Source organism: Columba livia, chromosome 3 (assembly GCF_036013475.1).
Source record: "Columba livia isolate bColLiv1 breed racing homer chromosome 3, bColLiv1.pat.W.v2, whole genome shotgun sequence".
Taxonomy (NCBI): Eukaryota; Metazoa; Chordata; class Aves; order Columbiformes; family Columbidae; genus Columba; species Columba livia.
Window position 1 is genome coordinate 100,903,016 of NC_088604.1, and position 13,028 is coordinate 100,916,043.

General features: G+C 39.3%; 1 long non-coding RNA gene across 2 annotated transcripts in view; it reads right to left on the reverse strand.

Moving 5' to 3' along the window:
- Positions 1-1,026: 1,026 nt before the first annotated feature.
- LOC110357038 (uncharacterized) overlaps positions 1,027-13,028 on the reverse strand; it is a 71,105-nt gene continuing 59,103 nt past the window's right edge. Inside the window, exons 2-5 of one of the 2 annotated variants that reach the window (XR_010471625.1) lie at positions 9,750-9,865; positions 8,751-8,844; positions 3,103-3,157; positions 1,027-2,988 (exon numbers count right to left, since the gene is read on the reverse strand). This is a non-coding gene — a long non-coding RNA (uncharacterized LOC110357038). Of the gene's footprint in view, positions 2,989-3,102; positions 3,158-5,835; positions 7,397-8,750; positions 8,845-9,749; positions 9,866-13,028 lie in introns of those variants that run through there. The other variant, XR_010471626.1, reaches the window with a different exon arrangement.

A 13,028-nucleotide genomic window follows, 5' to 3' on the forward strand; every position in this document is an offset into this window, starting at 1 on the left:
CTTTCAACTCTGGACGCACTGTAGGATAAGATTTGGATTTTGGCTTTGAAGCTGAGCAAAGGCTTCACATGGGGTTTGAATTCCATCATGCTGAGCTCTCAGGGGCTCTTTTCCTGTGAGATCAAATGCCTTGCAAGGCTGGTCTTCGTGTTATTTCCATCACTAGATGCTGCCTGCACTCTGCAGGCTCCCTCTAGCTTTGAATTCCACTCAGGATTCAAAACAAAGGAGTAGATCTCGACCTAGAAATGCTCACGTCAGCCTCTTTTCTCCCAATAATAATGGGGGAAAAAGAATGACAGATGCTATTGCTGAGACCCAAGCCAGTCCCTGATCCTAGTATATAAAATGTTTCCCAGTAGTTCTGGGGATCTCCCACAGCCTTTATACAGGCTGTTTTTAAAAATCAAGAATAAGTCATGAATGAAAATACTTTTCTGGATTTCCTAGATACTTAGGGAGTGGAAAAAAGCCTAGCATAAAACTTTGATGGCCAATCCTTTTTCCTTTCCTAGTTTTGCAAAATTCCACCTAAGTGGTGCAATACAAAAAAAAAAAAAAAAAAAAATCCTGATTTTATCACAACAAACCCATGAAATTCTTTTAAAGGATTTAAAAACCTTTAAAGGATAGAGACACCTGCATGCATTTAAAGAGCCCCAGTTGAGCTAAAGACATAGATTCTGTACTGTGGAAACTCGAGCCAAGTAGTGAATGAAGAAAAAAACCACCCTCATTTAATTTCTTGGCTTCTGCAGTCTTATCAGCGTGTTCTGCCCAGCAGAACTAAGCCCTGTGAAAAATGTATATCCCCAAGTTCAAATGTGCAGTGTAAAACAATATCTAAAAGAAGTTAATTCCATTGCTTGTTTCTTAAATAGTTTTCAGTGCGAGAGATGGTTTTATAATCATGTGTCTGTGATCAGAGACTTTTGGATAGACACCAAATCAAAACATAAGTGAAGAGAATGGGGTGATGTGGAAAACTGATTTATTCATTCATAGTCAATAAAGTAAGCATGCAGTAGCTGGATTGTAAATAGCACTGTGGAGAAGATTTATAAGTCTTAACATTGGGAGACAGGTTTATCCCAGTTAAAAGCACATTTTAACTGGAAGAACTCTTCACCATGTTTATAAAATGAGGCCTTGGGTATAAGATGAAACCCTAGGCCTGTGTGAATTTGAAATGGGCAAAATATGTAATCTACAACTTTATTTTTAATCTTTAAAATACAAAGCTAAAATTGATCTGAAAATGTAAAAAAACCCAAAAAACTAAGCAAAATAAAACTAGGCCTCAGCAGGAGTAGGTACTATGCTTAAAACTTCCCTTTGCTCCAGATTGCTGTGTTTATAAATCAAAATTATATGTCCAGTGGGGAAAAGGGAAGTAAAACTGTTTCCAAATGAAAAAAGAACAAGTGATTCATTTCTGTTAAAATCATAATTGAAAATACAGAATGTAGAAATGCTCTTGGTTTATTCTTGTTTTTATTTGTAACATTTGCTTTGCTGCAGACAATATGATCAAGAGATTGAAAAAGAATCCATTTACCACTATAAATCTTTCAACTATTTGAAAAATAACACACATTGTAGGCTTTCTGCACCCTATAAAGAGTAGCTTCATCTTTACTAGGGATAAATGCATTTCCTTTGATTTCCTGATAGAACAGTCCATTCCACTATTTCATTTATTAAACAAAAAAATATCTTTATTGATTATAGTGTGTAAACAACTCTGAAGAAACCCTAGTGAAATCTGATGAGGTATTTCCCTTTGCAGCATGACTAGGTTCAAATATGTGCATATGTACAGTAAGAAAAATAAAATTGACTCTGACAATCAGTTACCCCAGTGAGCTTCTATCTTTGCAACAAATGTGTTCTAAATTCCAATGCATTTTGACAATCACCATTTATTTCAATGCACCCTCCCTAGACACTAATTCTTACTTGCCAAATCCCTGTCTCATGAAAGTCAGAGGGAGATTTGCCATAGGTCTCAGTGTTGGAAAGATTTGATCTTAACTATGTTTAAAAGCATTCAGACAGATTCAAAATGAAAGGAAATGAATACGTTTATCCCTTGAAGTTCCATGGACATGGAAAGAGCATGTAAGTCTGGTATTTTATTTTGAAGCTTTCACATGCTGACAGAATATCAATTGCCCTTTACAACTTAGCAAGATGCTTCTTCAAGGCCTTCATAGGCCACTTAGGCGTATAGACAACTGTCTGTCTTTCTGTGCAATGAGTCAGATCCAGATCCAGATATGACATGCTCTTCTGATAGCAAAATATTATTCCCAGGAGCTCATCTGTGCTAGAGACTCTCATAGAGTTTTGACTGGACATAGGATGGAGTTACTTGGATTTAAAGATGTGGTGCAAACATTGCATAAAGAGGTGGATAAGACTCCTTTACAGATAGGAAAACTGAAAAGCAAGTGGAGGACAGAACTGGTGTGGGCATCTCTTGGCACAAGGAGGACAATCCTAAAAGTGGGATTCCAAGGTGCATGTGAAATGAGTCCCTTTGAAATTCAGTCACTTATATGACAGAAGTTATTGATAATTAATATTAACAAAGAAATAAGGACAATTATATAACCAACGGTTAATTAAAAAAACAAACCAAACCCAACAAAACCTTTTAAATATATTTTGAAAATAAATATAGGCTCAGATGTTAAACTAGTTTAAGCATTTAAGGTAGATATCACTAGTCTTCTGAGGTGGGCTGGAGGCTGTGTACATCAATAGTCTTAGGTCATGGGCTGACAATAAAGACCAAGCACGCACATTAATGTCACATAACTAGTCACCCTATAATTGTAGAAAGCCATGTCAGTGAAGGAAATAAAATCTCCAACATACTCTCAACTCGCAGTGACTTTGCCTTGCAGGGTCAACTCCTCACTTCTTCCATGTGTCTTCCACGGCTGATTACAGCTCAGCACCACAGGACAAATTTGGTCTTTCCTGGTCAGTTCAGAGAATAAACATAATGCAAAGTAACTGTGAGGAAACTGTGAAATCCCTTCAGGGAATTCTACAAATTAAACAGAAGAAGAAAAGAAAAACTGCTCACTGTACATTGGTCACATAATCCTGGAGAAAACCCAATTTCAAACAAGAGAAACCTGGATACCTGTGAAGACATGAAAAACAGAGAAAAATAAGTTTTTTGCCTTTTAAAATACAGAAAAAAAGGGCTTGAGTAGCATTTGAAATTCAGTGATTTGCCTTTGATGCCTATTTAGTAGTTCTCAACAAAGCCAAAGTGATGGTCAATGTGTTTACTATGCCTGAGGCATTAAGATGACATGTAAAAGGCAAAGGGTGACAATAAAGAAAGAAAGACTTCCTTTCTCAGAAACTGTCCTAGCATCCCCAAGCAGCATCTTCAGTCAGAGCCTTATCTATTTTTTTTTCTATTCCCCCTGTTCCTCAAAAGTATTGGTAGCAAGGTGTGACTCCAAGGAAGGTTTGTATTACTTCTCCTGCTGTTGATTTTATTCTCTACATTTTAACAGAGCCAAAGAGAAGACTTTCTGTGGCATAGCTCCAATATGCTTTGTAAATACACTTGTTAGGAGCTGTAAACCTGGATGCAAAGCTTCTGCTGTAATTTTCGCAACAGTGCTTTCTCACCTAGCAGAATCCTACACATTGCATTGTTGGTCCCCATCACTTATCTCTGACTAGCTGTGTAATTGCTACAAGCCAGACCACGCTTCCCATTTCCTACAACTGCTCTAATTAAGACTAATTTTCTTTTTATAAAACCAGAAACAAAACTGGTAAAATTTAATCAGTTGCTACCACCTACCAGGGGAGCAGGAGCTCATTGAGCATGAGCTCAGGACTACAGCAGTTCCTTGTTCATATGCACAAATTGCTAAAAACCCTTGTGGGTGAGGTCTGGTTACTTAGACTGAATTTAACTGTGCGATTCATACAGAGACACTAATGAGTGTGCTGTGGATCAACAGGTGCGGCATGAGAGCTTTTCAGAGAGATAAACAAACAAATAAAAGTACTTCATTTTCTCACATACTCAAAGGACAGATGAGGAACTGAGTGACACAAGGATTGCGCGAGTCAGCCAGGGTCATACAGGAAGCCTGTGACAGTGCTGGAAACTGAATGCAACATTTACAGCTCCCAGCTAGCTCCCTAATTATTTGATCATCGTCTGCCACAATAGGAAGATTACTGAGAGTGCAATCATTCCTCAGATAATTGCTGGGAGGCTTGAAAGATGACTCCAAGCACACATAAACACATTATGGAAGTGTCAGTTTTTAAAAGACATGTCATAATCATTGCATCCTAATCTGTATTTCCTTATCCCTGTGTTCAAATGGCTTATCATTGTAAAGGCAGTGTTCCCAAACACTCTGGAACACTGCCTTTAATAAGTTTGGATTGTCCTCTGAAGACAATAATTCCTGTCCTTAAAAACTTGTGGTTTGTTTTATATTTATGTATAGCAAAAAAAAACCCACAAGTATTTCATTATTTCTCATCTTCTAGCTTAGTAGACAAACCATTCAAAAATGAAAGCTCGTGGCACTCTCATGAGCTTCATAGATGAACCAGTTAATGCAGCCTTTATGCTGTATGTTACTTTGCATTTCCTTTTTGGTGTTGCCACCATTATTTTTCCTGTGCTTTAACATCATTAGCTCAAGCACTCAAAGGTGCTTGGTGTGGCTCTGCTCAACACTTGTCAGTGGTTTCAATAGATTTTAAGTAGATTAAAGTATCATAAAACCAGGATGGATCAGTAGACCATCTGGTCTGATTTTCTGTGCAGCCCAGAGTTTACAACTCCACTTACCAGATCAGTGTTATCTAAAGTTTTTAAAGTAACTAATTTATTTCTATTTTAATAAACCAAAAAAAGCCCTCCATAGGTAGCCTTCTAGTCAACTATCCTGACCTAACAAGTTATCTCTTGCTTTGTCTTTCAGTTTTATAGCTGTCTTTGCAATGAAACAGCAATTAATAAACATTGCACAAAGGCAGGAGAGTATCAGTTGAAAAAGGGTCACTAGCAGTAGGACTGTGATATATGATACTCCTGAAAAAAAGTTAAAGCGATTTGGGGGAAAAAATGGTATGATAAATTACAGGAAATAGTAAATTACAGAGAAGTGTATTCTTTGCTACTTTTTCATAAATCCCTTGAAACTATTGTCATGAGATGATGATTAGAAATTTCAGTAACACAGTGGTAGAAACAGTCTGCCTCAAGAGACTGTATTTTTGGTTTTGTCTGCAAAACTTCCGTTGTTGTATGTGTGAAAAGTGCAAGAAAGTGTATACTTACGAATTAACATTAATCCATGTGAACAATGGATAATTGTATAAAGTTTCATTTTTCTTCAGATAAGTTATTTGTAAATTACAAGCCAAAGCCATGGAGCTACACTCATCTAGAGATGAAATCTGGCCTCCTATTTTGATTAAAATTACAATTATAGATAGCTGAAAAAAATTGTGTAAATAATGTACTCTCTTGTAATTTCCCTTCAATCTGTGAATGCTTCCTTGAACACAGTTTTATTTTACAAGTGCTTTTAGGATCTTGGCCATCTAAGTAGTTACCAATCAACATTTCTACACTGCTGTCAATTTCATCTCTCTTAATTCACTATGCTTTTAACTACTGTTGGGTCTGTTTGTACACTAATCAACATTTACAGTTCAGTATTTCCTTACTTGATCTACAGGGTGTTTCAAAAAGATGGACCCAATGTCAAAGCAGTAGTGATTTCAAATTGGGTCCATCTTTTTTAAACACCCTGTACTATACAGAAATGCACTTAAGTGGGTAAGTCCTTAATATACTTTGCTACCAAAGTCTTACATGCAAGGTTGTTGTGTGTTATTTACTTATTTGTCATGAAGTCCATTTGCTTTCTTCACAGAGGAGCTCCTATCGAAAAGGTGCCCTCTAGGTGTGAGTAGATTCCTCATTTCCTCTTTGTTCATTTTGTCCATCAGGGTTTTATACAATGCCCACTGAGACTGACAGAAAGACAGCTATTGACTAAATGGGCTTTCTGTCATGCTCCAGGAAAATGAGGAAGGCATATTGATTTTTCAGTTTGCTGTTAAGGCACATTTTGAAATTCTGTGGGTTTGGCTGGCACTATAGACTTGGCAGGGGCTCGAAACTGCAAATTAAAAAATAAAATTTGCCACTTCCCCAACTCACGGCTGTTCACTGCTCACACCAGGAGTGCTGTGGTTCTGTGACAGGGCAGCCATCAGCCACCCAAGGCAGATTTTCAGCTGTCACCATGGCTTTGCTGGGCCTGGCCCGCTGCGTGTCTCCTTCACAGCCTCCAACCCCAGTCACATTGCATTCAAGATGATGTGAGCAAGTGTGTGGTCTGTCACAGACAGAAAATAATTTTGACATATTCTACTTTTTTAAGTGAATGGATCTCTGGTATTTCTCACAGAAAGTTTCCAGCTAGCTCCTGACTTCTCCCAAAACATTTTCCTTCACTGGCTCTGGGGTTAATGACTGAGCACATGGTGATGTTCACATTAACATTTCCAAGTCTAGCAGCCAGTGCTGGGATCCTGGAAGAGGTTATTGGAATTATGCCCTGAACTCATCCTCCAGTGATACATGTCCACATAACTTTAATTTCTACAACAACGTCACCTCAATTGCACATGTGTCAGTCATAGGCAACAAAACCCAAATCCAACACTTCACTCAAACTTATGCTTAACTTATAGTTATGTGAGTATTCTGATTGCAGCCCCTGCCATAACTGAGGGCTCTCATGTCACCTGCTGTTTTAACTGTGCTGGTGAGCTGGGTCCTAATTTCAAAGTCAGGCAACCGAGGAAATGGGTTTTCAAAAATGCTTCAGTTTGCTCCCTTAAAAATGAAGATACTTGCATGTTTGTCTAAATAAGGACTAAGGTGGGACGCTATAGAGACCCAAATTTGGGGATGTTGACCTAAATGACTTGGATAAGGAGAAGCGTTTTTTTACAAGAGGTATTAAATAAAACCCTTTAGTTTCATTAAATAAATACAGCCATTTAGGAAGTGGTGACAATGTGCAATCTGCAAAAACGGGAAGCCTGGGAGGTACTGTGGTAATAATGCAGTTACTTGAAGCACATTTAAGATACAAATATCTCTGTGGTTTTTTATTTGCTTCCACTCTTTGAGTCATTCTGAGAAACTTCACAAAGCTGTGCACATTCCAGTTATGGGTGAAGCACGATGCGCTGTTCACTGCATACAAAAAGCATTACTCCAGAAAGTTACGGCATGGGCTGAGAAGAAGTCTTTTCCACACACTGGAAAATGAAGATTTGAAGTACGATGTAATGGAGAACTCTGTTTCAGCTGTACAAAAGAAGAAGAAGAAAGGCAAATATTCTTGGAACAAAGAGACAATTAAAAAAAATAGGGAAGTAGCTACTCTCAAGACTGAAGCATTTCTGTCACAGCATGTGTTGCTGTAGTCACGAAAAAGTTGTGGTGATGATGTGGCTTTGTCCTAGCTGGGAAGAGGCTGTTTTGATAGTAGTATTTTGAATATTTATTACAAAATCATAAACACAGCCAAATCCCTCATAGGGTTTACCTAAACCAAAATTAGTTGATGAAACAACAGTTCAAAACAATTTTGCATTCCCTGATTTTAAAATCAAGGAATGGATCCAATTAAATTAGTTTTCAGAAGCTACTTAGAGGATGACAGCACTGGAGTAGAGTTCACTTTGCCCTAGAAGATTCAAAGACAAGAGAAAAACAGGTCCAAATATGTTCAAATAAAGCAAAACACCAAAACACCAAACAACCAAAACCACAGTTTAGTTTATAACGCTTAAAAAGAAAGATGATTTACTTTCATTGCACTCTGAGGCAGTTATCTAGTGACCAGGATTGCTAAATTATAGATCCAGATCTGCATCTGTTATCTGCACAAAATCAGCTGCCAAGTGCTTCCTAATTCCTCAGTTTACTCACAGAAAAAAAGTAAATACCTATATATTCACCCAAGAATCCTGAATTAAATACTCAGCACAAGTAGAGATGCTTCTGATTATTATTAAAAGACAGTGTTTTCCTTGTGGTATACTGAGGTCCACAGGACTCTTGAAATTTAGTCAGTGTGCATTAGAGGTCTGTCCATGCTTGCTCCTGTTCCTGTCAGTTATTCAGGCTTTTTCTAGCTTTCCCAAGAGAAAGAGCTAAACATTTTCAACCAACTCTGACTTTCCCTTCACTTTTCTCAGAGCCATCAATCTTCCAGTAAGCTCCATGCTGATCGATCCCTGAGGTCGTGTGTAACCCCAGAAAGAGCCCAAAGCTGCTGTGTAGATAGAGGAATCTGCCTGGGGAAGGCAGGCATGGTGTTATCGCAGGATGAGGGCCTCACAGGTAATTTAAAAGACCAGCTTGGGAGGATGCCTTTTAGTCTAAAAGGAAATGCACTCTCTTGTATATGCAGATTAATATCCAAGTTTGCAGAGGGAGCTCAGTTCCCCAAAACCTTATTGGTAGCACACAATATTTCAGTGAAAATCCACAAAATTTCTTCAGATAACAGACCCCGAGCCTAATTTTACATGCTTGCTGGGCCAGGCCCAAAATCTGAAATTAAGATCTGACCCTTATCACCCTCACATGTGACCCGTTCCTCTAACTGCTCATAGAGGAAAAGGTTGGAGGTACCGAGCATGTCAACACTTACCTAGGTTTGGAGGGCAGGGTGCTTTCCCATAATCAGGGGGAAGTGTTGGAATGTATTGTTGCTATGTTTTTTAAGACCTTTTGAAACTGTGGCCCTAAGGAAATGAGGAAATACAGAGGATGAGGTTACATCGTTATTATTATTTCTCATTTTTTGAACACAGTATTATATAGCTGGATTCATAGTATATTAGCTTTCTAAATCTTTAAAAACACGGGGCCTACAGTGCAGGGTTGCTGCTTTATTAATTAAATTAATGTTTCTCTATTTAAAAAATACTGCCTATCTAGCAAGCATTTCTTTTTTTGCTCTCTGTGTCTTGCATTCTCCTCAGAATATTCTTGTCCGAAAACATGTGTGTGCAAACTTTCCATTTCATAAATAAAACATTTGCTTTTTGGGTAATAAATCAGTGTTTCCTGCTTTCCTTAATTTTAGTCTTGATGTTGACAGCCACTCACTGACCAAGTTCCCCAATGCACTCACACAATAAGCAGCCATTGCACAGCCTTAAAAACAGGTGGGACATGCAAGAAGCTATCCTGTTTTCCAGAGAAGTATTTTCCACATACGAATGTGTTTCTAAGTGCTTCAGGTGAAAGAGGAAAGAGAGGCAATGTTCATGTTTCCCCTGAGATGAGGAGCCTGATCCTGCACCCACATACACCAATTTATGTGATTCTCGAGTCTGTTGACTTCAGTGGAAATGTTCCCAATCTATGTCTGTCTCAGGAAGACCACAGAAAGGTTCATTGAGTTTGCTGCTTTCTAAATCCCTAAACAAGAAAGATTATGATATTGATGCCACAAGAAATAATCTGCCATGATGACACCGCATCATCTCAGACCTTCCAGTCTTTTTTTTTCATGCAGATGTAAAATGTCCCTATACTGATTTCTGAAACAACACCTTCATACAAATATATATCTGTATTTATTTTTTTTTAAAGTTTTCGTGTGTTTTGTACAGTCCATATCAGAAAAGATATGAAGAATTACCTAATACTAATTAGACTGGCTGGTAGGGTTTCTCTTCAATGAAAGCTGTCTCTTTCTATACTTGGTTGAGTACCGTACAGCATTGCATCAAATGCTATTGTTGTATCTTCGGGTACCTGCAGGGATAAAAGGAAATGACTACTGAAATGCCTCAGGTCTTTCTTCTGATGCCAGGCTTAGCAGTTAGAGATTATCCCTTGTCTGCATTCGGATGTACAAGCTCACACGGCCAGGAGCCTTGCCCCATGGGGTATGTCTTTTACTTTCTTTTAAGTTTTCTGATAGTTCACCATCCACCCCATCAGAAACACGTTTCTCCTTCAAAAATCCCCCTTCTCCCATTTTCATGGATGAGTGAAAGACACAGTGCAAACTAGAGAACTTCTAACTGCCATCACAGTATTTCCTCAACAATCCTTAGGCAACTGCTTTTCTAAAATAACGTAAATAGGAAGAGAAATAGGATGTTTTACTAGATTTCAAATAATTGCACAGTACTGCACGTCCTGTTCAAAATGCCACAATAAGATACGCTCTGCATCACTGAAACGCAAACTACGCCACCAAATCAAAGCCTCTGCCTAACAGAATTTCCTCCTTAATACATGGGAAATTTCGCAACTTCCAGAGGAATCACTTCTGCACTCCACCGCCCCTTGAATATCTACTAAACAAACTCCTCAACTCATCATTTTTAACAAGCAACAGGATGGCTGAGCAGTGCTGGAGTGAAATGCTCGGCCAGGCACCCTTTACTCTGTGTCACAATGGCCTCTAGTGGATTAGCAGCAACTGACAGACAGCTCTTCCATGCCCCCATGGCTGCCAGCTCGCCCAGGGCCTTGGCATGGCTGCAGGGCATGGTGCACCCCCATGGGCCTGGTGCACCCCCATGGGCCTGGCGCCTGCACCTGTTGTATTTCATGTCAGAGTTGCAGCAGGGGTGCAACAGAAAAAAAACTCTGCTTCGAGATGGATATCGCATTAGCCTCTTGTTATATCAATATAGGAGAGCAGGTTTCTTAGTTTTAAAACAAGACAACAATTTCACTTCTAACATGCTTATTTGACTTTTGCCTCCTACTGGTTTTGACTTCATCTGATGCAACTTCATTGGTATTGTTTCTGTTTGTTAAGAACAATGAGTACAAATTGAAGAGATGAGGAAAAATTCAAAGGAGAAAGTGTTTTAAATGCAGAGGATGTCTTACACAACAGTGCCTTTTAAAGGTCCACTGTTATGTTTGTGTAATTTATGCTTCCTACTTCATAAAAAACACTGCCTTATTGCTGAAGATTTTGTGCCACTATTTTTCTGCTAGCAGCATAGCAGCGGAAGTGTTACCAGGCACATTCATCTTGCATTTTTAACTGTTAATCTTTCTTTCAAGAGTCAGCATGTATTCCCTGTTTAATGGTGGATCATACATCAGAGGCATACATGAGCTATAATGTAAGGACTGGTACTTCATTCAAGCTGCAATCAGCACCATCTCCACCTCCAGAGAGCTGCCATGAGAGCAACTGAGACTGGACATAAACGAACGAGTTACTGTCTTATACGGGTCAGGGAAAAAAATGTCAGCTTTTCATAAAGAAATGTCAAGTGAGCAAACCCCCATTCATCAGGGTCCAACCTGATCAGCTACTGCAATGAGGAAGGTTTTTGTCCCCTGGAAGTGCAGTGTGACACTCCAGTGTACCTCATACACTTAGGTAGAAAGAGAACAGATAAACTCTGGTTTTGTTAAAAAATGAATGCTTTATCATTAGCTTCAGTGAGGTCTGGAATTTCCTGCTCCTTGAAGGCATGGATCTGTCATCTTCTTACAAAATAGCAATGTGTGTGACTGAGAAAAACAGATATAAGTTGGTGCTTACACAGCACTGTCTCCTTTTTTTGGGCACCTTATTCTTGAAGTCTTAATGTAGAAGTAAAGGTGGAGCACGGTCCTCTGAAGAGCTATGGATGGTCACTCCTACAGCACTTGGCACAAAGATCAACACCATGGATCTTATACTGGGGAATCTACCATGCAACTTGAATCAGGAGTAACCACCTCCTTTGGGAACTCCTGGAGCTTAGTGTTGTTTATACCTTCAAGCGTGCTCAGATGGAGTTCAGTTCTATGCAAGGCTCTGTACATTGTTCAGATTAGGGAATCATCTACAGGAAAAGGCAAGCCCTCAAGGAAAAATGGAAGGGCAAACAGTACACCAGCAACTACTCCTGTGTCACAGTGGTGGTGATGGGCTCAGGGTAGGAGAGGTGATTTCACTGCCTCTCTTCCCTGGCAGTTTCACTGGCTTATAAAAGGTGGTTTTCATTCCCTTGCAACATGATTTAGGAGATGTAGGAACCAATATAAGCACTTGTAGGTTAAGCTAAGCACCTGATGTAAGAAACCTCTTACAACAGGTACATTGGTAGTGAACATTTTCACAGACCTAGGTCCTTGAGGAGCTCGCACCAATGTTCTTTAGTTCCAGACATCCTGGGAATCACTAGGAGCACATTATGGCCCTGGTGTGAGTTAATGCATGGATCAGCATCTGGACCCTTCAAGAAGGCTGCCATGCAACACAGCTCCTTTAGACACCTCAGATTCCTTGCAAGTGAGAGATGTTTAACAACTTTTAGCAGTTATGCTCCCATGTTTGGCTGATTTGCTATTGCATCAAGTGCCTTGCCCTGCTTTACCTAGGAAATAAAAAACTGAAGCCTTAATTTTCTATCAGAGGGCCTCCACAGCAAAAAGATAGAAGAAAAGAAACAGAGAACACACAATACAAAGGCAGGCTTGTGTCTTTGCTGAATATTTTCACTGTTTTCCCTGAGGAGCCAGTGGGTTTTTACACACAGCACTAGCACATTTCATTTTGACAACGAGTCAGACTTTCCAAGTCACTACACCTTTCACAACACACTGCAAACTGTCAGTGTGGTAACTTCCTCAAGTTTAATGAAGTTACCTTATGAAATCTCTTGACAGAACTGGCCAAAAACAAAAACAAGCAACCAAAAAAAAAGCATAAGACTACTCAAAAAATAAGAGGAGTTCCCAATGAAATGTGATACATGCAATCTGGAAAACCTCTGAGGGGAGAAGGAAGAGTTGCATGCTGACAAATGGTGCAAACTTCTGGCTAAGATTAGATTTCTGCAGGCCGGATTTAGATAGCTGGCCCAATTTTCCAAATGGACTGAATGCCTGCTGGCTCCCAGTGTTGGCCCTGCAAACCACAGGCAGGTCATGAAGCTTGCAAACTCCAGGCACT